The sequence below is a fragment of the Crotalus tigris genome, unplaced genomic scaffold, assembly GCF_016545835.1.
Source record: "Crotalus tigris isolate CLP2741 ecotype Arizona unplaced genomic scaffold, ASM1654583v1 scf7180000019173.45859301935:6455823, whole genome shotgun sequence".
Classification (NCBI taxonomy): Eukaryota; Metazoa; Chordata; class Lepidosauria; order Squamata; family Viperidae; genus Crotalus; species Crotalus tigris.
The window spans coordinates 1,837,486-1,862,778 of NW_024097414.1; the positions used below are offsets into that span (position 1 = coordinate 1,837,486).

Genomic DNA, 25,293 nt, shown 5'->3' on the forward strand with positions numbered 1-25,293 from the left:
AGAAGAGAATGGACAGCCATTTGTCAGAAATGGTATAGGGTTTCCTGGCTGAGCAGGGGGTTGGACTAGATGACTTCCAAGGTCCCTTCCAACTTTTTTATTACTACTACTACTACGACTACTACTACTACGACTACTACTACTACTACTACTACTACTACTACTATTATTAGCCATTTTAAAATCAGTAGATTGGGACGGACCTTGAAAGACCTCTGCTCCTTCCCATACCCAAAGTAGGAACCATCAAACCATCTCAGATGACGGACTGTCTAATTTTCCTAGTTTTACATGTTGTCTCAGGCGGTGGGCTTATGGTCGCTCCCTCACATTTAAAATAATAGCAACTCCTTACTGGTGATTTGCTCTTTCTCATTTCTGCACACACACACACACACACACACTCTCTCACACACACACCTACACTTGCTCATGTCCTACTGCTGGCAGGTACTCGCCAGAGGAACAGAATCTGCCAAATCTGGATCCAAAGATGATTCAAAGAATGGATACGTTTCAGGATTCCTTTTATCCTTCAAAGTCCTTGATTTGTTGATTGGCAAAACTGGCCTTGCAACTCTTGCCTTTACATGTCTGGTAGGGGTGGGATTTGGGGAGGGGTTTCCCATGTGCCCAGACCCAATTTCTTTGGCCTTCTTCAAGTGACATTTTTCCTTGGTTTCCTTAACAACTCGGTTCCTTCTTAATGGCCTCCCCGAAGGGATCTTTCAAACAAGATTCCCGAGTTTTGTCCACCCTGTTTACGTGCCTGCTTCATCTTTAAGCATGGCAGCTTCAACCTATAACAAAATAACAGAGTTGGAAGTTACCTTGGAGGTCTTCTAGTCCAACCCCCTGCTCAAGCAGGAAAACTTACACCAATTCAGACAAATGCTTGTCCAGTCTCTTCTTAAAAACCTCCAGTGACGGAGTACTCACAACTTCTGGAGGCAAGTCATTCCACTGGTTAATTGTTCTGACTGCCAGGAAATTTCTCCTTAGTTCTAGGTTGCTTCTCTCCTTGATTAGTTTCCATCCATTGCTTCTTGTCCTGCCTTCTGGTGCTTTGGAAAACAGGTTGACCCAGAATAACAGAGTTGGAAGGGGCCTTGGAGATCTTCTAGTCTAACCCCCTACTCAGGCAGGAAACCCTATACCATTTCAGACAAATGCTTGTCCAGTCTCTTCTTAAAAACTTCCAGTGTTGGAGCACTCACCACTTCTGGAGGCAGGTTGTTCCACTGGTTAACTGTTCTAACTGTCAGGAAGTTTCTCCTTAGTTCTAGGTTGCTTCTCTCCTTGATGAGTTTCCATCTGTTGCTTCTTATCCTGCCTTCAGGTGCTTTGGAGAATAGGTTGACCCCTCTTCTTGGGGGCAGCCGCTTAGAAAGACTAGACTCACACAGATTATGGAAGGCTGACTGACCTATGCTATGTTGGGCTTTAGGGCTTATTGACCATGGCTATAAAAGCAGGTAGTCGGTCAATCCTTGCTCAATTGTCTGCAGTCTGTGATCTTGCCTCTGAAGATAATCAACCACAGTTGCCAGTGAAATGTAAAGAAATCTGTTGTCATTAAACCATAGTCACTAAACCTAGAAACCCAACAGAGCCCAACAGATCCAGTCCAGGAACGCCTACATCAAGATATTAAACTATGATACCCCATCCAGGGTATTTTCTGCACAGATTTTTTTTTACGGCTTTAAAACTTTTAAGCTTCTTCTGACTGTGGATCCTCATTTCACATTAAGTTGCGAAGTTTTGGGCACTTCTTGTTTTTTATCGACGGCTTGATGGATCCTTTGATTGTTTCAATCTGCTGTTTTCCTGTTGGCTGTTTTTCATCACTATAGCCTTTTTATTGACAATATGTTATTATTATTTTTTACAAGAATAGCTATGAGATTTAGCAGGGCTTTTAAATGTTAACAATTTTATTAGTAGTTTTTTTTAAAGTGCCTTGTTTATATCTTTTGTTTTACAAGGTGTTTGCTAAAATATTGTTTGTCACCTTGCACGTTCAGCTGAGCGATTGGCCTCAAGAGACTCGCCCTTCCAACATTATTTTAACAGGCCCATCATATCACCTAAAGGTTCATTTGAGAGTATGATTAATGAATACGAATCTAATTAACTTGATATTTCTCATTTGTGTCTCGTATATTGGAGAAAGGCAGGAGAAAATTATGGGCTCCGAAATGAACAGAGCGGAAGTTAGAAATGCAAGCATCGTTCATCCAAGTCCTGAATCATTTGTAGAAAAGCAAAGAGTGAAATGATGGGCTAAGGAAAGAGGGGGGGGGAAAACCTTAAAAAATTAAGGAACAAAATGTGAAATAGGAAAGAACAAAGCTTCACAGTTAAATTAAATATCCAATTAAGCTATCTGCTTGGCTGCAAAATATCTTTTTGACAGATGATTAGTTCTGGGCAAGTCAAAACAGTTCAGTGATACATCCGCATAAGGCAATTAAAGGAAGTAATTTATATTCTCTACGTGAAAAGTTGGGTATGTGCTGGAAAGTTTTATGATTGGTTTGTTCATTCAGATGGAGCTGGCTACCTGATTCTCCCATGGACTGGTTGGACAAAGTCAGTTGACTTTCCTTTGATGGTCTAACATCAGCTTGTAAAACTTTTTCCAGAATTGTGGAAACATCTTGAAAATCTGGATCAGACTCTATTAAGTTGATGGGGTCTCCAAACTTGGCAACTTTTAAGACTTATGGACTTTGACTCCCAGAATTCCCCAGCCAGTATGAGGGTGGAAGTGAGTGGGTAGAATAACAACAACAATAATAATAATATACAGTTGGAAGGGTTCTGCCAAAGTGGTGCGAACTGGCTGAATCCCACCACTGCACAAAACACTTCACCGTGTCAGTTTAAAGATGAAATGCCTCCAATTGCTTAGTCTAACATGATTCATTTGTTTGTGGTTTAGCAAAAGCTCAGCCTTCTAAATTTGTCCACTCTGTTGCGTGAGTCCTGAATAAGGGTAAATTCAATTACAACATAGGGCAAAAAATAGCTGTTTGGCTATTGGTGGCTTTCAGTTGTGTCAAAATCTGCAAGACGTTAGGGATAGTGTTGTGAACCAAGCTCTACCGCATTTTTGTGCACATGCGTAAGGGATAAATCTACAATCTTAGATATGCAGAGATTCTCATTCTCTCTCTCTCTCTCTCTCTCTCTCTCTCTCTCTCTCATCAGCACCACGTTCTGCCTGCAAAAGCTGCTGGTTAGATCCATTCTTTATGCACATGTTGATTGAAAACAGCCCTGATTGCAAAAAGGCCTACCCTAACAAAAATGAATATATTATTCATGAGCAAGTATTGACTTGTAGACAACTGCTGATGTGTTTTGCCTTCCATTTTGAGAGCTTTCATTTATCTTCCTTACACCTTGACATTTTAAAAGTCTCTCCGGGCCCTGCAGCTCACACTTTGCTTCTCCTCATCGGAATTTCAGGTGTGTTTGACCTTGCTTATTAAGTCCGCCTGCTTTTATCCGTTGGAACCAGCCAGAAAGTGGCAATCTCTAAACGTTATCCTTTGCTGACTAATGTCCCAGCAGGTGGGAGCACTTCACAGACTTTGTTTAGGCTTAGAAGCTAAGCAGGGTCAAGTCTGGTTAGTACTTGAAAGGGAGACTTGTCTGGGAACCCCAGGCCCATAGGTCAGGCTGGAAAGTCCAAACAACGTGGTAAACCCTGTCCATATTGCTGTGAAGAAGACACACTCAGCAGGAGAGAAAGGTCAACTTGAAGAAGACAACGTTACCATAGAGAAGAAGATGGACATAGCACGGTAGAGTAGAGGTTTCTGAGGAGGAATGGTGCTCAGCTAAACTTTCTCTCCCTGGATAGAAGAGAACATTTGTAGGTTGAACTGTGGGGTCCTTGGTGCTCTCTGAGCTTGGTGGTTTTCTTGCGGACGTTTCATGACTCAACTAAGCAACACCATCAGTGCACTTCTCCATGTTTTTCCCCTCTCTCTGTCTAAATGATTTTGTGCCTCCAGCTTGTGGTCCTCAACCTTTCCCTGCAAAACTAAAAGGTCCTTAGTAGGTCCTTCTCTAAGGCGGAAATTTACACCAGTGTCCTTTCCTATATGACTGTCAGAAAAGGATGGTGGGAACAAAAGTGTCTCGGATTCAAATGCAGTCCAAAACGTGGTTCTGAAAGAGACTATTCCTGAACTTGCAGCGGGGAGAACATTTTAGCAGAGGCTAAACTAGGTCAGGCTGGGAAGCCCAAATAGCATTGTGAAAGAAGACCATGGTAACCTTGTCCATATTGTTGGGAAGAAAAGCTGTGCAATCTTTCATCCTTCTTGAGTGAAGACTTCCCATCTCTTCTGGCCCCTGTATAAGCAACCCCCGACCCCATCTTTTTACTCAAGGGGTGGGCAAGCTTCTCTTTTGGCCCGCAGAGCACATAATCCTGAGATTGGCAGGCCATTCATATGATGCCAACCAAGAATGTCTCGAATCTGGAGAAGACTCCTTTGACAGAATCCATCTCTTCTGTATTCATGGAGAACCCAACGGAGTCTTGATGGCCAAGAGGAGCAAATGTCCCCTTTGACCATTGGATGGGGTAGCCACTTTGTTTTCCTAGCCCTTGACCCACCTCCCTTGCCCCACAACTCATCCTTCCCAAAGCCCCAAAACAGGTGTCAGGATGATCTATGGAAGCTGCTTTATGCAAACCCATTTCCTATTTGTATTCTGCTGCCACGCGGCTGGTACATTTCCCGGAGGGTTATCAAGACAATTTAAAAACTGTGCAAACTGCTGTTGGTTTTGATGAGGAACTGAAAGGCAGGTGAATTAAAATGGGGGTGAGGTGGGGAGGTGGGGGGTAGCAAGGAGGAGAACTCCTGAATAATTCAGAGCTCGGCCTTGGAAATAGCTCCAATGCATGTTGTTTCCCCATTCCAGTGTTTTGAAGAACCGGCTTTTGGGTTTTACATCCGCCTCTTAGAAGCTGACTTTTCTGCAATGATGGACAGCTCTTTTTTGGAGTGTGACAGTCCCCTTCTGAAGCCAGTTGTGTTGCCCCAGGGCAAAAGTTACCCTGCAGGGAGAATAGTTTCCAAATTAATTGGCCTGGATCAAGTTGATTAATAAGTTTATTATTATGACTGCAGAGGAGAAAGAGGAGGAGGCACGCAGGAGAACGAACACGGAACCAGGGCTAAAGCTGAGAGCTTAAAATCTCTTTCCAGATTTTTTTTTTTAAAAAAAGTATGGCCAATATAATACAGGTAATCCTTGACTTACAACAGGGGTGTCAAACGCGCAACATCACGTGATGTGTCGCGACGTATCACGACTTTTCCCCTATTGCCAGAGCTGGAGTGGGTGCGGTTTCGGCATGACGCATCCGGCCCACAGGCCGGCAGTGTGACACCCCTGACTTACAATCATTTGTTTAGTGACTGGAATTACAATGGCACTGGAAAAAAGTGACTTATGACCAGTTTTCGCACTTATGACCGTTGCAGCCTCCCCCTGGTCACGTGATCAAAATTCGGAGGCTCGGCAACTGGCATGTACTTATGACGGTTTGCAGTGTCCCGGGGTCATGTCATCCCCTTTTGCGACCTTTTGACAAGCAAAGTCAATGAGGGGAAGCCAGATTCACCTAACAACCGTGTTACTCACGTAACAACAGCAGTGGTTCACTTAACAACTTTGGCAAGAAAAGTCGTAAAATAGGCAAAACTCACTTCACAAATATTTTACTTAGCGAGAGAAATGTTGGGGCTCAGTTGTGGTGGTAAGTCAAGGACTACCTGTAGTTGAATACTGATTAATACATTACTACAATTTTAGTTCTACACAGTGGTGGGATTCAAATATGTGAATAACTGGTTCTCTGCATGGATGCCACTTCCGGAAGTCCATTCTGGGCCTGGGCAACAAAAAATTAGCTACCAGTTCTACCGAACTGGTACAAACTGGCTGAATCGCACCATAGGAAGGAAGGAAAGAAGGAAGGAAGGAAGGAAGGAAGGAAGGAAGGAAGGAAGGAAGGAAGGAAGGAAGGAAGGAAGGAAGGAAGGAAGGAAGGAGTGGTGAGATTCAGATATGTCAACAACCAGTTCTCTGCATGGATGCCGCTTCCAGAAGTCCATTCTGGGCCTGGGCAACAAAAAATTAGCTACCGGTTCTGCCGAACTGGTACAAACTGGCTGAATTGCACCACTGGTTCTACAATTAAACAACTTTCACGTAGTATCTCAATGAAATGCCAACCACATAACCCATCTGCTGTTCACTGACCACTGTTTGCCCTTGCCTGAAAATGACAGTGGTTTACTGTTGTGTCGTACCTTACAAATCATTGTTTAATGTGATAGCAAACTCTCCAAGGAAGCAAAGTCAGGTATGATTAACTAACGAACATTCCATTTATTATATTTCAGTGTCACCTGACGAGGACCAGCTGTATTTGGATGGGGCCAGAGGCCACTGAGATTTGGAGACCAAGCACGGCTTGATTGTGGCTGCTGAAATCACCCCCCTTGTGTGAAGATTTTGTTGTTTAACTCAAAGTTGACAAATTTTCTTAGAACATCTGGTGAGTCTTCCTGTCTGCATTTATGATGTTTTGTTGGGTTTTTCAACTTAATCCTGATGTATTTGCTTGCTTCTTGAAGCTAGATAAATTCAGCGGCTGGTAAAGCCTCTACAAAGCCCCACTTGGGAGAATGGGTGTTGTTTGCTTATGGTTCACTGAAGGAAGCACAATTTGTGTGGCTTCTCAAACTGGGCTTTGTCTTGCTGTGGTTAGACTACAGCAATGAATTCTCTGTAGGGCTGTTTTTGAAGATGACTTAGGAGCAGTGGTGGGATTCAGCAAGTTTGCACCAGTTCAGCAGAACAGGTAGCTAATTTTTTGTTGCCCAGGCCTAGAACAGACTTCTGGAAGCCACATCCACACAGAGAACTGGTTGTTCACGTATTTGAATCCCACCACTGCTTAGGAGTTTCAAACAGTTCAAAATAGAGGGACTTGTTTGCCCCTAGCATTTAGCCATTTCTGCATTCAGTTCAAAGAATAGATGTTTATCTACTTGGCTCAGCTCCCAGGTATCTACAGGAGCATCAGTTCCACCCATGTTCAGCCTTGTCCTATGTGAACCTTAAAGGAATGAATATGGAGGGTTCCTACCCTATGAGAGACGGGAACTCAACCAGACATCGTCCCATCCCACCTTGTCAGTCAGGGAAGGCATGTCGCAGATCCCACCAATTAAAGAATTTTCATGGCAGGATCCAGGAAGAGAACCCACTCTGCCATCATCCCACCCTTTGGAACACCTAACCCTTAGAGGTAAGGCGGGTCCCATCTTCTGGCCTTCAGAAAGAGTGTTTGGACTTGGCTCTGCCAATTGGTGTGTGCGTCCCTGCATGCGTTTGTGTGTGAAAGAGTGTGTGTGAAAGAGTCATATGCAACCTCAGGGATGCCTGCCATCCTGAAGATGTCCTCTCCACCTTTCTAACGTCTAATTTTGAACCCTAACCTTTTACATTCTGTTTTCAACTTTGTTCGTATTCACCTTTGGTATTATGATGTCCTTTTGATGGTAAACAACCCAGCATCACCTGGAGGAGATGGGTGGTATTAGAAATGGGATGAATGAATCTTCGTTGTGTGCTAAGGAAGAATGGTCTTGACCACGGGTAGGCAACCTTGGCTCTTTTATGACTCGTGGACTTCAACTCCCAGAATTCCTGAGCCAGCATGGCTCAGCTTGGAAACCTCTCCCTTTCCCCTCAGCGTGGCTGGCTCAGGAATTCTGGGAGTTGAAATCCACAAGTCATAAAAGAACCAAGGTTGCCTACCCCTGGTCTTGACATTGTTTAATGGCCATTGTGTAAAGTTCAACAGTGATACATGATAATGGCACTGTTAAATAACGATTGGAACATTTGACACAATCTTGTTTATATTGTGCCGTGATTTTTTTTTTAGTGCTGTTTGTATTGTGATTACACAACACACTAAAAACAGGGCACTTCAAACCTGGCAACTTTAAGACTTGTGGACTTCAACTCCCAGAATTCCTCAGCCAGCCAGTTTAACGCTGACTGTTAGTTGACTAGATGGCTGACTGAGGAATTCTGGGAGTTGAAGTCCACAAGTCTTAAATTTGCCAGGTTTGGAGACCCTTGCATTAAACCACAAAAAAATAAGCTGTGGTTATTCAAATTAAACTATGTTCCCATCTCGGTGAATCCAGCTGCTCGATCTAGGACGTAACGACCTTGTGAAGTGTTCTCTATATATTATGCATCATCCTTGGAATCAGATATTGTAAATTAAGTTTAACTATCTCTTGCTGTTGACTTAGATGTGAGGTTTAACTACAGGCATAGTAGGGCTGCGTTGCTGGAATAATTTCAAACCAAGCAATAAGTAATTCCCTTTTTTCTCCTTTCTGCCTCTTGGGTGAAAAAGACCACAAGAGATGGTTTTTATAAGTTCTACTGGAGTTTTAAGCACAACAACAATCAATATTTGTTCCCACTGAGGCATTGTATTTGAAGAAAAAAAATCATTCTTTATTTTGCATCTCAGTTAAATATGATTCCGTTTGTTTGCCTTTTTCGTAATCACCCAACCTTGAAATGAATATGAGTTTTGACAGGCTAACCAGCATATTAGTTTTGCAATGAGTAAAATGCTTCTCCTATGGATGTTTTTTTGATGATGTTGTTGTTGTTCTGTTGAAGTATTTTTATGCTCCTTATATGGCAGGAGTGGGGAGCTCAATCTTCTTTTCTCTCCCCCCCCCCCCAATATCTTGAGTGTCGCTGGCAGCCTCTTTGCAATTGTGAATTTTGTTTTTGTTCTGTTTACTTGCATGCCTCCCTTTGACTCAACACTCTTCTTCATATTTATGGCTGGATATTGGATGCATTCTGATGAAAAAAAAAATCCCCCTCCACAATGATGGATTTAGGCTTTAAGTGAAATTGTGCTCCACAAACTGTGAAGCAAAGATGTGTAAGTCATTTTCGGCCCCTCGCATTTCAACAAAAATTATCCTTCGTGCTTTGTGTCTGTGCCCTATCGTCTTACCGAATGTCTCCGTGCATGTCATCCGTCAGCTCCGCCAAAGGTGACGAGGGAAACTCATTGGAAATTCTAAAATGCAAATCATGGCTTCAGTTGAAGAATGCAACGGACACTGTAGTTGTGGTCTTCCTCATTTTTGGGGGGAGGGTGCCTTTGAGTCAAGTCAACTTGGGGCGAATGCTTGGACTAAGCTCTGCAGTTTTCTTGACAAGGTTTTTCAAAAATGATTTGCCATTGTCTGCTTCTGAGGACTGATAGAGAGAGTGCCCGGCCCAAGGTCCCCCAGCTGTCTTCATGTCTACGGTGGGATTTAGAACTCCCAGTCGCCCTAACTAGATTCCCTAATTCCTCCCTAACTAGGTACCCAGGATCACCAACTTTCTTGTCTCTTGGTTTCTAGCCTGGTGCCTTAGCCTCTATCAAAACTGGTTCTCTATTGTGACGTTTTGGTTTAATTTGTTATTCCTGGCATTTTTCTTGGCAAGATGTGGGAAACGGTTGGCTCTTGCCATCTGTGATGACCCAGGGCCCCGAACGGAGGCAAAGCACTTAGCTGGTCAGAATAATTGTCTTTGTAAGCACTGCCAACATTCACCCAACAGCCCCCACATATGCTGGCACAAGTTCAATCAAACAGTCAACGGAGTTAAACAGTTCTTTAAAGTAAAACAGATAACAAAGTATGATCTTTTCCACGCCCAGCTTGCCTGTAACCTGCAAACTGCAAAACTGAGGACAGCAAGGAGAACTCAGCAGGAAACAAACTTGATCCAAAATACAAAGAGTCCAGGTACAAGAGCTCACATCACAAGAGTTCACGTTTGTTCCCGGCAAATGCCCCACCCTACAGCGTCTCCTTAAATACCTACTCCCCAGGTGTGCCTTGTGAAGTGGGGCGGGACGCTCTCCTCCCAAGCAAGTGAGCCTGCCTCCGTTGTTCCTTCCTCCTCTCTGCTCTCCTTGTTCTGGGATCTGGTGGGGAGGGGCCTTGCTCCTCGCCTGAGCTCTGCCTTCTCTGTTCCAAACTTGAAGGGCCCTGGCCTGCTTCAGCCTGCTCTTCCCCACAGTCCTCCGAAGCCACAGACACCCCCTCCTGGCCCTCAACAGGGAACTCCATGTCATCCTCAGAGTCAGGCTCGGACGGAGGCATGACACCACCTTCTTCTCCAGGCTGAGGGACAGGGACCAGGCCAAAGTCATCCAATTGGCTTCATGTCTCAGGTGGAACTAGAACTCCCAGTCTCTAGCCTGGCGCATTCAACCCTCAACCCTCCTAGCCTTCCATAAAGCTTTGAAGACCTGACATTTTCTCCAAGTTTTGAGAGGAGACTAGATAGTCACACATCAGAGCTTTGATTTGACACCAGATTTTTTTTAGTGTTTTAATGGGCTTAGTTTTATAGTTTTAATATGATTTTATAGGACAATCTGATCGGGAGCTCCCCGGGGTTGGTTGGAAGAAGGGCAGCTATATAAACCTTTTAAATAAATAAACTAAATTTAGTTTTCTCAAGACTGAGACCAGTTGTAGAGAAACCCAGCCCAAAATGGAAGGTTGCTAAAGACCTTTGAGGGGGATTCCTATGTCTATGAAGGAGAGGAGCAGGCAGAGCTGTGGGGGGCAGAGTTAAACATGTCATCAGCTTAGAGTCCTTATGTTGTCACAAATGCTTCAAGTCAGCTCCCCTCAAATTCTGTTGACCTTTATCTAGCGCCAGTTTAGTGCTGACCATCCGTTGACTAGAATGTTGTGTACAAGCCTGAATAATAAATCTTCTGTGCTGCAACTTAACGTACGGCCCCTCCCCATCCTTCGCACCTGACAGTCTGTCGGATTCTAACGAGCTTCCGTGGCTTGATAAAGTCAGCCAGGTGCTCCGGCAGCACTGAGAGGCGTACCGCTTCAGACGGAATGTGGGATCCGATATGGAAATTGAATTCCTTTATTTATAGAGGAGCAACCAAGCTTAAAAATCCCTCTTGTAAGGGAGGAAGATCACCCCCCCCTTTTTTTTTTTTACATTTAGAGAGTGTTTTTAAGTTTAAGGTGCAAGGGATTACTCTGCATGTTACACACCCAAGGCAAAGCAAAGTAGCTGAGATCTAGCCCTCTCTTAATGAACATTCAGCTCTACCCGAAGCTTTCCAGCCCAGCATGCACCCTGTAAAACCTCCGTCTGCATCCCGCAGGGTTATTGTGCAGCTGGAGCAGGCTTTTCCAGTAATGGGATGTCAGGAAGACAGAGTTGAACTCCACCATCGAAAATAGCAAGAGCAGAAAACAGACACTGACAGATTCGCCTCGTGATCAAAACCAACATCATTTCTGCTCAAGCGGACAATTTTGATTTAGAGGCATATCTGCTGGTGGTTTGCTTTTTTCCCCCTAGCTGTCAATCAAAGGAAGCCGAGGGCTCGGGAGAACTTGCTTCAGTACATTAGATCTCACCTTTTCCACTGACAGCTCTGTCTGTTCCGTTTGCTTTGGTCTCTCTGGAAACCCCTGCGGGCGAGAAGAGGGAGAAGCTTTAAGGAAACGTTGCAATCTTCCTCCAGGAGAATAAGCCACCTTGCCTGGCAACAAGACTTGACTTGCAGAGGAGAGCAACAAAGATGATTAGGGAACTGGAGGCTAAAACATAGGAAGAATGGTTGCTGGAATTGGGTAGGTCTAGTTTAATGAAGAGAAGGACCGGGGGGGGGGGACAGGATAGCAGCCTTCCAATATCTCAGGGGCTGCCCCAAAGAAGAGGGAGTCAAGCTATTTTCCAAAGCACCTGAAGGCAGGACAAGAAGCAACGGGTGGAAACTAATCAAGGAGAGAAGCAACCTAGAACTAAGGAGAAACTTCCTGACAGTTAGAACAATTAACCAGTGGAACAGCCTGCCTCAGAAACTGTGAATGCTCCAACACTGGATGTTTTTATGAAGAGACTGGATAGCCATTTGTCTGACATGATATAGGGTTTCCTGCCTGAGCAGGGGGTTGGACTAGAACAGTGTTTCCCAAACTTGACAATTTTAAGGCATGTGGACTTCAACTCCCAGAATTCCACAGCCAGCAACGCTGGCTGTGGAATTCTGGGAGTTGAAGTCCACATGCCTTAAAATTGTCAAGTTTGGGAAACACTAGACTAGATGACCTTCAAGGTCCCTCCCATCATCATCATCATCATCATCATCATCATCATCAATGCTTAAACTGATTTGAACTGCAGGGCCCATCTACACTTCAAAGGATTTGCCCAATCAAGGTCCATGGGCCTTTTCATGGATCTCCTCTGTGTCTTAAAGTTGCTTTTAGCAGGGGAGGTGTGATTGATTACTGATTTTGAGACTCTGGAAAGAGTGCAGAGAAGAGCAACAAAGATGATTAGGGGACTGGAGGCTAAAACATACAAGGAACGGTTGCTGGAATTGGGTATGTCTAGTTTAACGAAGAGAAGGACGAGGGGGGACAGGATAGCAGCCTTCCAGTATCTCAGGGGCTGCCCCAAAGAAGAGGGAGTCAAGCTATTCTCCAAAGCACCTGAAGGCAGGACAAGAAGCAACCGATGGAAACTCATCAAGGAGAAAAACAACCTGGAACTGAGAAGAAATTTCCTGACAGAACAGTTAACCAAAAGTTGTGAATGCTCCAACACTGGAAGTTTTTAAGAAGGAACTGGACAACCATTTGTCTGAAATGGTACAAGGCTTCCTGTCTGAGCAGGGGGTTGGACTAGAAGACCTGCAAGGTCCCTTCCAACTCTGTTGTTCCATGTTTTATGTTTGCAAAATGGGCATTTGAACAAATGAAGATGAATGTGCCTTTCTAAGCCTCATTTTTTTTCTATCTCAAGAACCTTTTTTTCTATCTCGAGAGCCTCTCATTGTTTCCCCCCCCCCGGAAATGACCTACTGGTTGGAGAACTCTAGTTTCCCAGAGTATTTAATTAACCATAATTATCTGATTTGATTTCATTTCAATAGGGATATTGTTTAAAGAAGACAAGGTCAACACGGCCCAACCTCTCTTTGACAACTGTTGCCAAGGATGAACAAATCTTTAGTGCAACTGGGTCTTCTCAAAGAACACTTTCAACTTTGACTGAGATTTAAATCTTTGTTTCCTGTGTTGGATTCACTTGGGAAAGAGACTTAGGAAAGCAGCCATGAATGTGGGGTATAAAACTTCTTTCACGAAGTAAACCCTGCCAAGCGTCAAGCCTGGTCCTGTGATGAATTCAGCATAATTCAGAAGCTTGCCTAAGCGTCAAGCCAACACAAATTGCTCTAAGAAAAGCAATGGCTTCTATGTCAGTTCCGAAGTGTAATTTTAGTCATGCCAAAATAATGCATTTATTTTTGTCCTATCTCTTCCAACTCTCCTGGCAGATTCGTATCCAATACCCGGAGCTTGAAAAATCAACATGAATGTTTGGAATTAAAAAGCCAACAGGCAGGCAGGTTTTTTGTTTTGTTCTAGCAATTTTTGCCCAGCAAATTGCTGCAATCTTTTTTCCCCCCTTTTGCATTATGTGCCTTCAAGGTTGAATTGTCTGTTTATTAAATGAGGTGCAGGGATCACTCATTTTCGGCTCTGTTTTTCTCCTCCTTTTCTAAATTTGTGTCAGGGTAAAATAAACTACAATACACAGTGGTCTCATTGTCTGGGCCACTGGCAGCATACAGAGTTAGCATCTCTCTTTTCCTTCTGTGGGCTGGGAAAGCTTTGATTGCAATTTCCCAGATATTGGAGGAAAAGAGAAGGCAGAACTGGGTGGTGAAGTTAAACAGGTCATCAGTTTAGAATCCTTACATTGCCACAAATGGTCTTTTAATCCAGCTCCTCCTGAATTCCGTTGACCCTTATCTGATGTCAATTTAGTACTGAACCTTAGTTGATTATATATTCTTTTGTATAGGATTGAGCAGTAAATCATCTAAATTGGTCCTGATTTCTTTGCACCTGACAGCTATCTGGAATTCTTCCCGTGCTCCTAAATATATTTTTTGAACACCTAAGGAGAAACCCCTCTTCTCGTTTTGCCCTCTCAAAATATGAAGACCAGTTTTTGGAAGGATTTAATATCAAAAGCTCTGATGGAGTTAGACGGCAAGAATAACATTTGATTTCAGTTGCAGCAGATGTCTCCTACACTCTTTCCCGTAAAAATGTTCATTACTTACCAATTTTCATCTTGAGTTTACGTTCAAGATTTATACTGCACTAGTGAGGCCACAGTTGGAATACTGGGTCCCGTTCTGGTCACCATAATACAAAAAAAGATGCGGAGACTCTAGAAAGTATACAGAGAAGAGCAACAAAGATAACAAGGAGTCTGGAGGCTAAATTATATGAGGAAGAGTTGAGAGAACTAGGTATATCTAGCCTCTCAAAGAGAAGCATCCCGGGAAAATAGAATAACTCTTCCAATACTTGTGGGGAAGTCATAGAATAGAGTAGAGTAGAGTAGAGTAGGTAGAGTAGAGTAGAGTAGAGTAGACTAGAATAGAATAGGTAGAGTAGCGTAGAGTAGCGTAGAGTAGAGTAGAATAGAATAGAATAAGTAGATTAGAGTAGAGTAGAGAGTAGAGTGGAATAGTTGGAAGGGACCTTGGAAGTCTTTTAGTCCAACCCCCTGCTCAGGCAGGAAACCCTATACATTTCAGATACATTTTTGGTTGTCCAATCTCTTCTTAAAAACGTCCAGTGTTGGAGCATTCACAACTTCTGGAGGCAGGTTGTTCCACTGGGTTATTTATTCTAACTGTCAGGAAATTTCTCCTTAGTTCTAGGTTGTTTTTCTTCTTGATGAGTTTCCATCCATTTTTTCTTGTCCTGCCTTCAGGGGCTTTGGAGAATAGCTTGACTCCCTCTTCTTTGTGGCAGCCCCCGAGATATTGGAAGGCTGCTATCATGTCACCCCTCATCCTTCTCTTCATTAAAGTAGACATAGCCAATTCCAGCAACCGTTCTTTATATGTTTTAGCCCTCTAGTCCCCTGATCACACAGAGAAGTTGGGATTGACTCATTCTGCATAGCATCTAGAGTAGGAAAAGAAGTAATGGGTGGAAGCTTATTAAAGAGAGCTCCCACTGGAATTAAAGAAATTTTTTACGACAGAGAGAACAATTAATAAATGGAATAGGTTACTTTCCTGAGTTATGGGTGCTCCATCATTGGAGGTTTTCAAAAATAGACTGGACTACCATGGGATCGGGATGGTGTAAGTTCTCCTACCTTAAACAGGGGGTTGGACTAGAAGACCTCTGAGGACCCTCCCCCCTGTGTTTCTATGTTCTGAGTTCTATTTACATCTTGATGTAGGTTCGCATCTTCCTATCACTTACTTGCTGGCATAAAACTGCAACTGCAACCATTCCATCAAGACCTTCTGCATTGTGTTCCATTACAAGATGTGCTTGGACACGATCGCCCGGCAAATAAAATTTTACCTGCTGAGTGCTTGATGTCTAAGATTAGGCCGAGCAAATTATAGGATATTTATCGAGAGAGTGAAGTTCTTTAGTTCACAGAATTTTATTAAAGATTTTTTGAAAAGATATAAACTAATATCAAGTGAGAAAATGGAAAGAGAAATAAATTGAACAGAAATCTGCAAGTGCAAGAAAAGAAGAAAGTAAAAGAAAAATAGGAAAGAAAGAAAAAAGACAAGAAGTATCTTCTTCTTCCTTCCTTCCTTCCTTCCTTCCCTTCCTTCCTTCCTTCCTTCCTTCCTTTTTTTTTTCTTTCTTTCTTTCTTTCTTTCTTTCTTTCTTTCTTTCTTTCTTTCTTTCTCTTTCTTTCTCTTTCCTTCCTTCCCTTTCTCCTGTTCTTTCTTCTCTCTTCCTTTTCTCTCCTTCCTTCCTTCTCCTTCCTTCCTTCTCTTTCCTTCGTTCCCCCCTTCCTTCCTTCCTTCCTTCCTTCAAGGTGTTTTTGGAAGAAAAAAAGAAGTCTCACTGCCACTTGTAATGCAGTAGAGTTCCAGACAGCCTTGCTATATTACATTCTATCACTCCCCCGAGTATGTCGCAAAGTACAGCCAGCCCAAAGCCTCAAGAGAAATGTTGTGCTGATACAAGCTGTCGCAAGGGTTTAATTTAAAAGGAAAAGAGAAGAGAGAGAAAAAACCCCTCTAAACCTACTAGTTGCCTCCTAAAATCAAGCCAGGCGTAGACTTCTTTCATATCTAACTGTTTCACAAGTATATTTGCCCCCCAAACCCACCTCCAAATACTACTAGCCTAAGAAGTCAGATCCTGTGTCCATGAACTGATGAGATAACACTAGCAATAGTACTTATATACCGCTTCATTGTGCTTTACAGAAAGCAAGATCACCCACTGCACACACACCCCCCAAATAACCTTCGGGTTGTGTAGGATTGGATCCCCATCTGCCTCAGCGCAGCAAGCAGCAAGAACTCATAAATTTTAATTCCAAGTATCAGGCCATCATTATTCACAACACTATTGTGTGATGTGCCCAGATAAATACTCTTGAGCGGTCTGTTTGTATATTAAGCAAACATCCTATCGTAGAAACTCAAAGGAGTATCGTGCAAGTTTTCTCCTTTAATGTTGGAAGGGTATAAAAAAGAGGTCCAAATCTTGTTTATACTAATTTGCCTATATACAGTATAGAGTTCACATTTGAAAATCGGGTCCTGGATGGGATCGGTGGGTTGTTTCTTTAAGTATTTTCTTAATCGTTCTTATTTAAGCGGTTGTTTCACAACAGACCTTTGCTGACAATTTAATTTAGAAAAGTCAAGTTTACACATCTCATTTTAAGCCTGATACCACCTTTTTCTCTTTTTTTCTTTGCTTCACAAAAATAGCTTTGGCCATACTCAACAGGCTAGATTTGCCCTATGCTCACAGTCACAATAACTAACCAAATGAACTCTAATAAAGCTTAGCAGGATTGTGAAACTCAACTAGAGAGTAAGCCGAGAATGTTAGACTCTAAAATACCCCCCCTCCCCCAAATTGGCTTATACCTGAGTCTATATGGTAGTATCTTTTAAAAGTACCTATATGTACTTGCGGATAAACTGAACCAAATCACTGTGAATAATGTGCCACCCGTGGATAGAGAACTGTGAAAACCTACTGTAAAATGGAATCTGTTCTGGAAAATGACATTTATTGATACAAAACAGGAAAACAAATGAAGCCCTTCAGAATATATTGGGGGGGGGGAAGGGAGTTGGCTTATCTGCAAATGGACACCCATAAATATATGCAGCTGACCAAAGCCATCACTGAATCTCAGAAGTTCTTTGCTCAACTGTGACAACAATTTAACATTCCTGTTGAGCAGGGGTCTTCAGACTTGGCCCTTTTATGACTTGTGGACTTCAACTCCCAGAATTCCTCAGCAGGGCATGCTGGCTGAGGAATTCTGGGAGCTGAAGTCCACAAGTCACAAAAAGGCCAAGTTTGAAGACCCCTACTGTTGAGGAATTCCTTTCTCTGCCCTTACTGTGTCCCAGTGTGTCAGCCATGGCCTTGTTTGGGATCACCTGGTTTGATCTGGTACAGGAAGGCTTGAGTGACCATCTTCAAGGCCGTGCAAAGGAATGGGTGGAACACTTGATGACAAAAATCACTCAGATTCATTCCCAGTTGGAACCCATGTGTTATGCGGGTCCGTGTGAGATGCCCGAGAAAAAGGTCTTAGCCAGTTGTCTGGAAATTGTTCAATCCTGTTGGACCTGATGAAGCGGACAGGATTCTCAGTTTCCAATAGTGGCGAATATCTCAGTGCAACTACCTATCAGTTAAACCAGGGCTCTCCAAACTTGTCAACTTTAAGACTTGTGGACTTCAACTCCCAGAATTCCTCAGCCATGAGAATTGAAGTCCACAAGTCTTGAAGTTGACAAGTTTGGAGACTCCTGAATCAGATCCCTGTCCCTCCTGGTTAGTGAAAACCTCCAGTATCATGACAATTAGGTGGTTTCAAGGAAGTGGTAAATTCTTCACTTCAGGAGGGGGATATTTCTGGGACCTTTTAAGAAGGTCCTGGTTGGTCACCTCCTTAAAAAAAAAAACCCATCTTTTGATCCCACCAGTGTGGACAATGCCCAAGGTAATATTTCAACCACTGACTTAGGCAAAGAATATCTTCATTTCAGAAGTTTATTGTTTGGTTTTAATTGAGAAGGACACTGTCAAGCAACTAAACTATCCACCAACTTTCTTTAATTAAGAAGGGATGAGGTGGTGGAAGTTAAATTATCTGTCCTAAAAAAAAGTTATAAAAACCCCTAAATGCTTTCCATCAGTCTTCATGGTTTGGTGCTGGGGACATTTATTTGCGTAGGCCATCTGTACAGCGGTGGATTCATTAAAATGACTTATCAGCCTATGTTACAGCTTGGCGAAGATGCAGCTTGTATGCAAATAGAAAGCTAAAAGCCCAATAGTAAATAATACATGCACTAGAGACAATGTAAGTTTCCCATTACGATTGTCACACTATTCGTGCTCATTCTAACTGCAAATTAATTTCCCAAAAAGATCAACCAAAGAGTTGAAATGCCTGGACAAAACAGATCAATTCAAGATGAGCTGTAGCTTGTGGGCTTTGACCCCTGGATTAACAGAATAACAAGAGTTGGAAGGACCTCAGAGGTCTTCTAGTCCAGCTCCCTGCTTAAGGCAGGAGAACTTATACCATCTGGTTTTTGAAAACCTCCAATGATGGAGCACCCACAACTTCTGGAGGCAAGCCATTCCACTGGTTGATTGTTCTTCCTGTTAGGAAATTTCTCTTTAGTTCTAGGTTGCTTCTCTCCTTGATTAGTTTCCATCTATAGTTCTTGTGTTGCCTTCTGGTGCTTTGGGAAATAAGTTCACCCCCTTTTCTTTGTGGCAACCTCTGAGATATTGGAACAGTGCTATCATGTCTCCTCTAGCCCTGCTTTTCATTAAACTAGACATAGCCAATTCCTACAAATGTTCCTCATATGTTTTAGCTGTCAATGCTGCTAACATCGGATGTTTTTGCTTTGACAACTGATGGAGATACAACCATTTTCTTCTTATGTTTTACTCTTAGTTAGAGTTAGATGATGCAGAGGGGAGGAATGTGCATGAGAGTTTAGCTAGACATAACAATACTGAACCTAGTATAAGAACCAAGGTTATTGAAATAAGAGATGATAAGAATTGGCAGCCTGGAGAACTGGAGGGGAAGCCTGCATTTCAAACTAATTGGAGAATGTGATTTATAACTGTTAATTGGAGGAGGGAATTGTGTTTTGATACTATGTGTTCAGGGGAGGGGAACTCAGTTTTTGGCTTCAACTATGTTAGTGCTGATGCTATGCTACTCAAATAAAGATTCTTTAAGGTAAACAATGCCTTGAAGAGTTTCATCTGTCGAACCATGACATTAGCCTTCAGTTATTCAGCTGTGGTTGACTTGCAGATAACTGCTTCTTTAAAAAGAAACTTTTCAAAAAGCTGAAAATAGTTTATGTGCCAAGTAGCTCTCCTCAGTGCCACAATATTTGAAGGGGCTCTGGGTTTTTCCCTGATTCTTTTGAAACATCCATAAACAGGGCATCCATTTTAGTAGCTTTCCAGTTGGTACTCAAGGAATTCTGGGAGTTGAAGTCTTCAAGCGTCCATGGTTGAGACACACTGGTCAACGCCACACAGATAGTCCTTGGCATACAACCACAAACGAGCCCCAAATTTCTGTCGGTAAGCGAGACATTTGTGAAGTGAGTTTTGCCTATTTTATGGCCTTTCTTGCCACAGTTGTGCAGTGTTATGTTTGTGAAGTGAATCTGACTTTGCTTGTCAGAAGGTCGCAAAAGGGGACCACACGATTTCAGGACGTCATAAATATGCGTCGGTTGCCAAGCATTTGAATTTCGATCATGTGACCACGGGGATGCCGCAACAGTCGTCGGTGTGAAAAACAGTCCTAAGTCACTCGTTTCATTGCCTTTATAACTTCAGTCACTAACGGAATGGTTGTAAGTTGAGGACTGCCTGTAATGAGAAGAGGAACTTGGGGTTGTTTCCCTTTAGCGTTACCGCAATGTAAATTCCTTCATCATCTTAACTCCCCAAGGCAGCCATTTGCCACTTAAGAAGATAGACTTCTTTGGGCTGTTGTCATGGAAACTGTCAAGGAAAAGAATACTTGGAACAGCCCCACAGCTTCTGCCCGAGAATTCCGATTTCTTCCTCATCTTTGTTATTTCCCCATCCGGACTTGCTAAATATAGAAAGTATGGAGGAAGGTGGGAAGCATGTGAAGAACCATATGCTAAGGGGAAAAAAAAAACAAACCAGAAGGAGTTGGTTTTGGTTTTGTTTTTCCCGGAGAAGAGAGAAATGATGGGATGTTTTTTTGGGGAGGAAACTTCAAATGTCCTGCAGAGGATAGGAAAGGCCCCTTTCCTGGATGCTCCAGAAGTCCACCCAGAACTAATGAATGAAAAACAGGAGAAACAGAGTCATCCTCAACTTACGACTGTTTATAGGTGAGTCCTCGACTTACAACAGTTCATTTAGTGACTGGAGTTACAATGGCACTGAAAAAACACGACTTACGACGGATTTTTGCACAAGCTTCGTGGCATTTTCACGCAATCCAACTTCAGACACTTGGCAACTGACTCGTATTTATGATGGTTTGCAGTGTCCCAGGGTCACATGACACACACTCCCTTTTGCCACCTTCTGACCAGCAAAGTCAACGCGGAAGCCGGATTCACTTAACAACCGTGTTACCAATTTAACAACTGCCGTGATTCATTTAACAACGGTGGTCAAAGGGGGCAAATTTTCACTTAACAAATGTCTCACTTAGCTGTAGAAATTTTGGGCTGAGTGGCGGCTGTATGTTGTGGCGTTACCTGTATAGGTATGAATAAATCTTCTATGCTGCAACTTAACAGACGGTCTTGATTCTTTGCTCCTGACAACTGCCATTCAGCAAATCAGCCGACGACACCTAAAGTTGTGACAATGAGATTGGATGGATGTTAGGAATTCATCTTCTTTTTTATAAGGTTTTATTAATTTTTTTTCCATACATACAATAATAATTTTTCAACCAACGTGCTGCCTGAGTTTAAATACGCGAATACATATTTAATTCCTAATCCTTTATTCTTTCCTCTAGCCATCGGTAAGATAAGTCCCACGTTTGATAATATCCTGTTTCTTCTTTTTCTTTCAGTCTCCTAGTCAATCTGTCCATCTCTGCGCATTCTAGTATTTTTTTTATTATTTCTTCATCTGGTGATATTCCTTCATTTTTCCAATATTGCGCAAATAATATTCTTGCCGCGGTTGTGATGTATAAAATCAAATATAGCCTTTGTTTGTTAGTCTTTTCTGGCATTATATCTAATAAAAAAAGTTCAGATTTAAAATCTACATGTTCTCCAATATATTTTCTAACCAAATATGTATCTTTTTCCAATAATTCTTTACTTTATCACATGTCCACCAAACATGATAATACGTGCCTGACTTATGTTTACTTTTCCAACATCTATCGGACATTTATCATTTAACAACAACAACAACAACAACAACAACAATAATAATAATAAAGTTGGAAGGGACCTTGGAGGTCATCGAGTCCAACCCCTGCTCAGGCAGGAAACCCTACATCATTTCGGACAAATGGCTGTCCAGTCTCTTCTTAAAAACTTCCAGTGTTGGAGCATTCACCGTTTCTAGAGGCAGGTTGTTCCACTGGTTAATTGTTCTAACTGTCAGGAAGTTTCTCCTTAGTTCTAGGTTGCTTCTCTCCTTGATGAGTTTCCATCCGTTGCTTCTTGTCCTGCCTTCAGGCGCTTTGGAGAATATCATATTTTTAAACATTAAATATCATATTTTTAAACATTAAAGATCATATTTTTAAACATTAAAAAAGGATGTTAGGAGTTCCAATACCCATTTTGGTCCTGAGCATAAAACCCGCCTCCCATTGGGTCCCTGCGTTCACAATGCTGCCGCCATACCTTGAACTATAGTTTAATAATCTCCCTCACACGGGAAATGGGAACAGCTGCATATGGCACAATGTTTTGCCAAGTTAATCTCCTCTGATTTACAGCCTACGCCTAATCTGTTTGGAGGCGGATATGAATACTCAAATGTCATTTGGAAAGAACTGATCAGAGTTGTGAGCAACTGGGGAGACCAGCTTCCTGCAGTATGAGAATAGCACACCTGCCTAAGAAGTAGAAAGCAGGCATGGTGGGTGCATTTATCTTACCACACACACACACAATCTCACTGCAATTTTGTTTTCAGGAATACAAAGAAAACAAAATGCCAGCAATTCCCCCCCCCCCAAAAATGCCACTGTGTGGTTTCTCCCATTGCTGAAGGAAGCTGTCAGAGGCGACTGTGTAAATGTCACAGGTGAAAAATTAAGGCTGTCGAGAGAGGTAGACAGGTTGGGCATTAAAACGAAACCTTCTGAGTGAGATTTTAATAACGGCGTTAAAGGATCAGGAGAGCGCTGCGTGGCAAAGCGACCTTGCCATCCCTCCACCGTAGCGGTCCCTTGCCACTTCCAATAATAGAGCATCGAGAGAAATTAGAAATGAATTCTCAAACTCCTTGAGGAGGTGCAGAAAAACAAATGGATGTGAGCCTTTCTCTCAGGGGAAGACGTTTGAGAAATTGCAATTTTTGACTCGGTTTTAATCGTGCCGTTAAAGCTGGCAGCTTTAAGACTTGTGGATCCCCAGCCAGAGTTATCTTGTGGTAAAATGGGCGGCCTATAAATTTTATATATAAATAAATAAACATTTTAAGATGTGGGGACCTCAACTCCCAGAATTCCCCAGCCAGCAATTTGCTAAGGTTGAGAAACACTGAGGATGATGCTAGTTATGATCGGGCTGGGGCATCAGCATTTTTTTGTACTCCGAGACCCGAATTAAAGTCCAAAATGCCAAGCAAGATTGAATAAGTCTGTGGAGCCATTTCATTTTTTTTCATAGTAATTTTACAATTAAAAATATAGCCATACAAACTTTAAAAAAGAAAAAGAAAAATTAAAATTGCAGAAAAGAGAGAATGCATCTATGTACAAATCCTCCTTCATAACAGGTATAAAGAGTTTTAACAACTTATAACTTCCCTTGAAAATGATGAATAAATAAAATCTTCTTCCCACATTTCATCTCTTAAATGTAAATGCATATTTAAAACCTCATCCTTCAGTTCCAGCCAGCAAACATTCATTAAGGGTTACCAGAGACAACAACGTATCTGTTTTAGCCATGATCAAATAAACCAATTTTATATTCCTTCCTTCACTTTTAACTTTTAACCATCTCAATTCTTTTCGTCCTTTCAAGTAAAATCCTGGAAGTCAAATTCCTTTCATTTTTTTCTTTGGCCCATCTCATAAAATTCTTCACAACTTTAATAGGTAAATAGTAATAGGTAATAGGTACAGTAAATAGCCAAATCCAGTATATTTATTTATTTGTAAAATTTATTGGCTACCCATTTTACCACAGGGTAATTTATAACAGGGTACAAGAAAGTTATCCAGGTCACTCTTTTGTTTTGGCACAACATCAACTTGTTTCAGTGATACATCCATTGTAGTATCTCCTACATTCTCAGGGACTGTCACTTCTTAATTCCCTTTTCCAAATAGACTCAGTCTAATCTGCAAAAGTTTGTTCCTTTCCCATCTCATTTTTCGAACATGGTCTGTTTATAAGGTCAGACATTTTTAAAATTAACTTCTGAGTCATTTCAGATGAATAAATGACCTTAAAAATGAGGGCCTTTTGGCCAAGGCATGCAGATTTTGAGATAAGGAATAATTACACAACTGCCATATTGTCTTTGGAAGATGAAAGAGCCCAGCTTAATCGCCATAGCAACCCGAGTGTTTTGCGCTTCTGCATCCAAGTTGCCGGGAAGACTTGCCAAATTGTTAAACTCAATTCTGGTAGGCAGTTAAGAAACCAAGAAGAATTATGCCTTGAAGAGATGGGTTCGAGGATGTAATTAACCAGGCCCTTCTTAAATGCTATTTTTTTTTATGCTATTACCTATTTTGGCAGGTGAAAATGAAAGCAAAATATAACAGTTGGGTTTTTTTTATGGTTTGGGCTTCAGCTCTAAAAAAAAAAATCAACTCAAGAGAGGAAGTCATTTGTTAGTTAGGATCTATTTTCATTTATGACATATTTCCCACCACCAAAAATCAGTTGATTCTTCTTGTTCTCTGAAGATTTTGTTTTGAAAAGTACCTTCTAGATAGTCCTTCCACAAGATGCTGATCTCTTTTATGTTCTGCTCGGGTTCTATCATTTTCAATAATAAAGTGAAACTCATGCACCTCTTTCAAAATATCACTCTCTTCTAGAGAGAGGTTATTCATTCCCAGGATTTGGGTCTCGGTGTCCTGCCATCAAAAGGTGAAGACTGGGCTTTGCAAGCTTCACTTTTGTGAGTCAGAGTGGTGACCTCATGGGTGAGAGACTCGTTGGAATGAAGAACTTGTAATATCTTGAGGGAATTTTTTTTATTTAGTTAAGTGGATGAGTTTTGCCAATTTTATCTATGTCAAGATGTGCTTTGTCGGATTCAGCCTAAATATCAGACTAGCCTAAATGGCCTTCGGTTCTATTGTCCTAGAGCAGGGGTAGGCAACCTTGGTTCTTTTATGACTCATGGACTTCAGCTCCCAGAATTCCTGAGACAGCATGGCTCAGCTTGGAAACCTCTCCCTTTACCCTCAGCATGGCTGGCTCAGGAATTCTGGGAGTTGAAGTCCACGAGTCATAAAAGAGCCAAGGTTGCCTACCCCTGTCCTAGAGCAAGGGCCTCCAAATTTGGCAACTTGAAGACTTGTCCAGCCAGCATGGTTGGCTGAGGAATTCTGGGAATTGAAGTCCACAAGTCTTCAAGTTGCCAAGCTTGAAGACCCCCATCCCAGAGTTCATTGGAAGATCAAGTAAAGTGATGTAGGAGCAGGACTTTGATCTTCTACCTATTTCTTATCTTATTTAATCTGGTGCTTCTCAACCTTGACAACTTTAAGAGATGCGTGGACTTCAGCTCCTAGACTTAACACAGACCTAGCCTGTTAAGCTAGTCAGTTAATTAATTTAATTGCTGGTCCATCATTGGGAATAATTCGGCAAAGTTTGGAGATTGCCCCCAAAGGATTATTTTTCAGTAGTTA

The 25,293-nt window shown here is 42.1% G+C and overlaps 1 long non-coding RNA gene across 1 annotated transcript in view; it reads left to right on the forward strand.

Annotated features, from left to right (window-relative positions):
• LOC120315869 overlaps positions 1 to 25,293 on the forward strand; it is a 75,091-nt gene that overhangs the window by 14,432 nt on the left and 35,366 nt on the right. Inside the window, exon 3 of the long non-coding RNA XR_005558805.1 lies at positions 6,441 to 6,595. This is a non-coding gene — a long non-coding RNA (uncharacterized LOC120315869). The remainder of the gene's footprint in view (positions 1 to 6,440; positions 6,596 to 25,293) is intronic.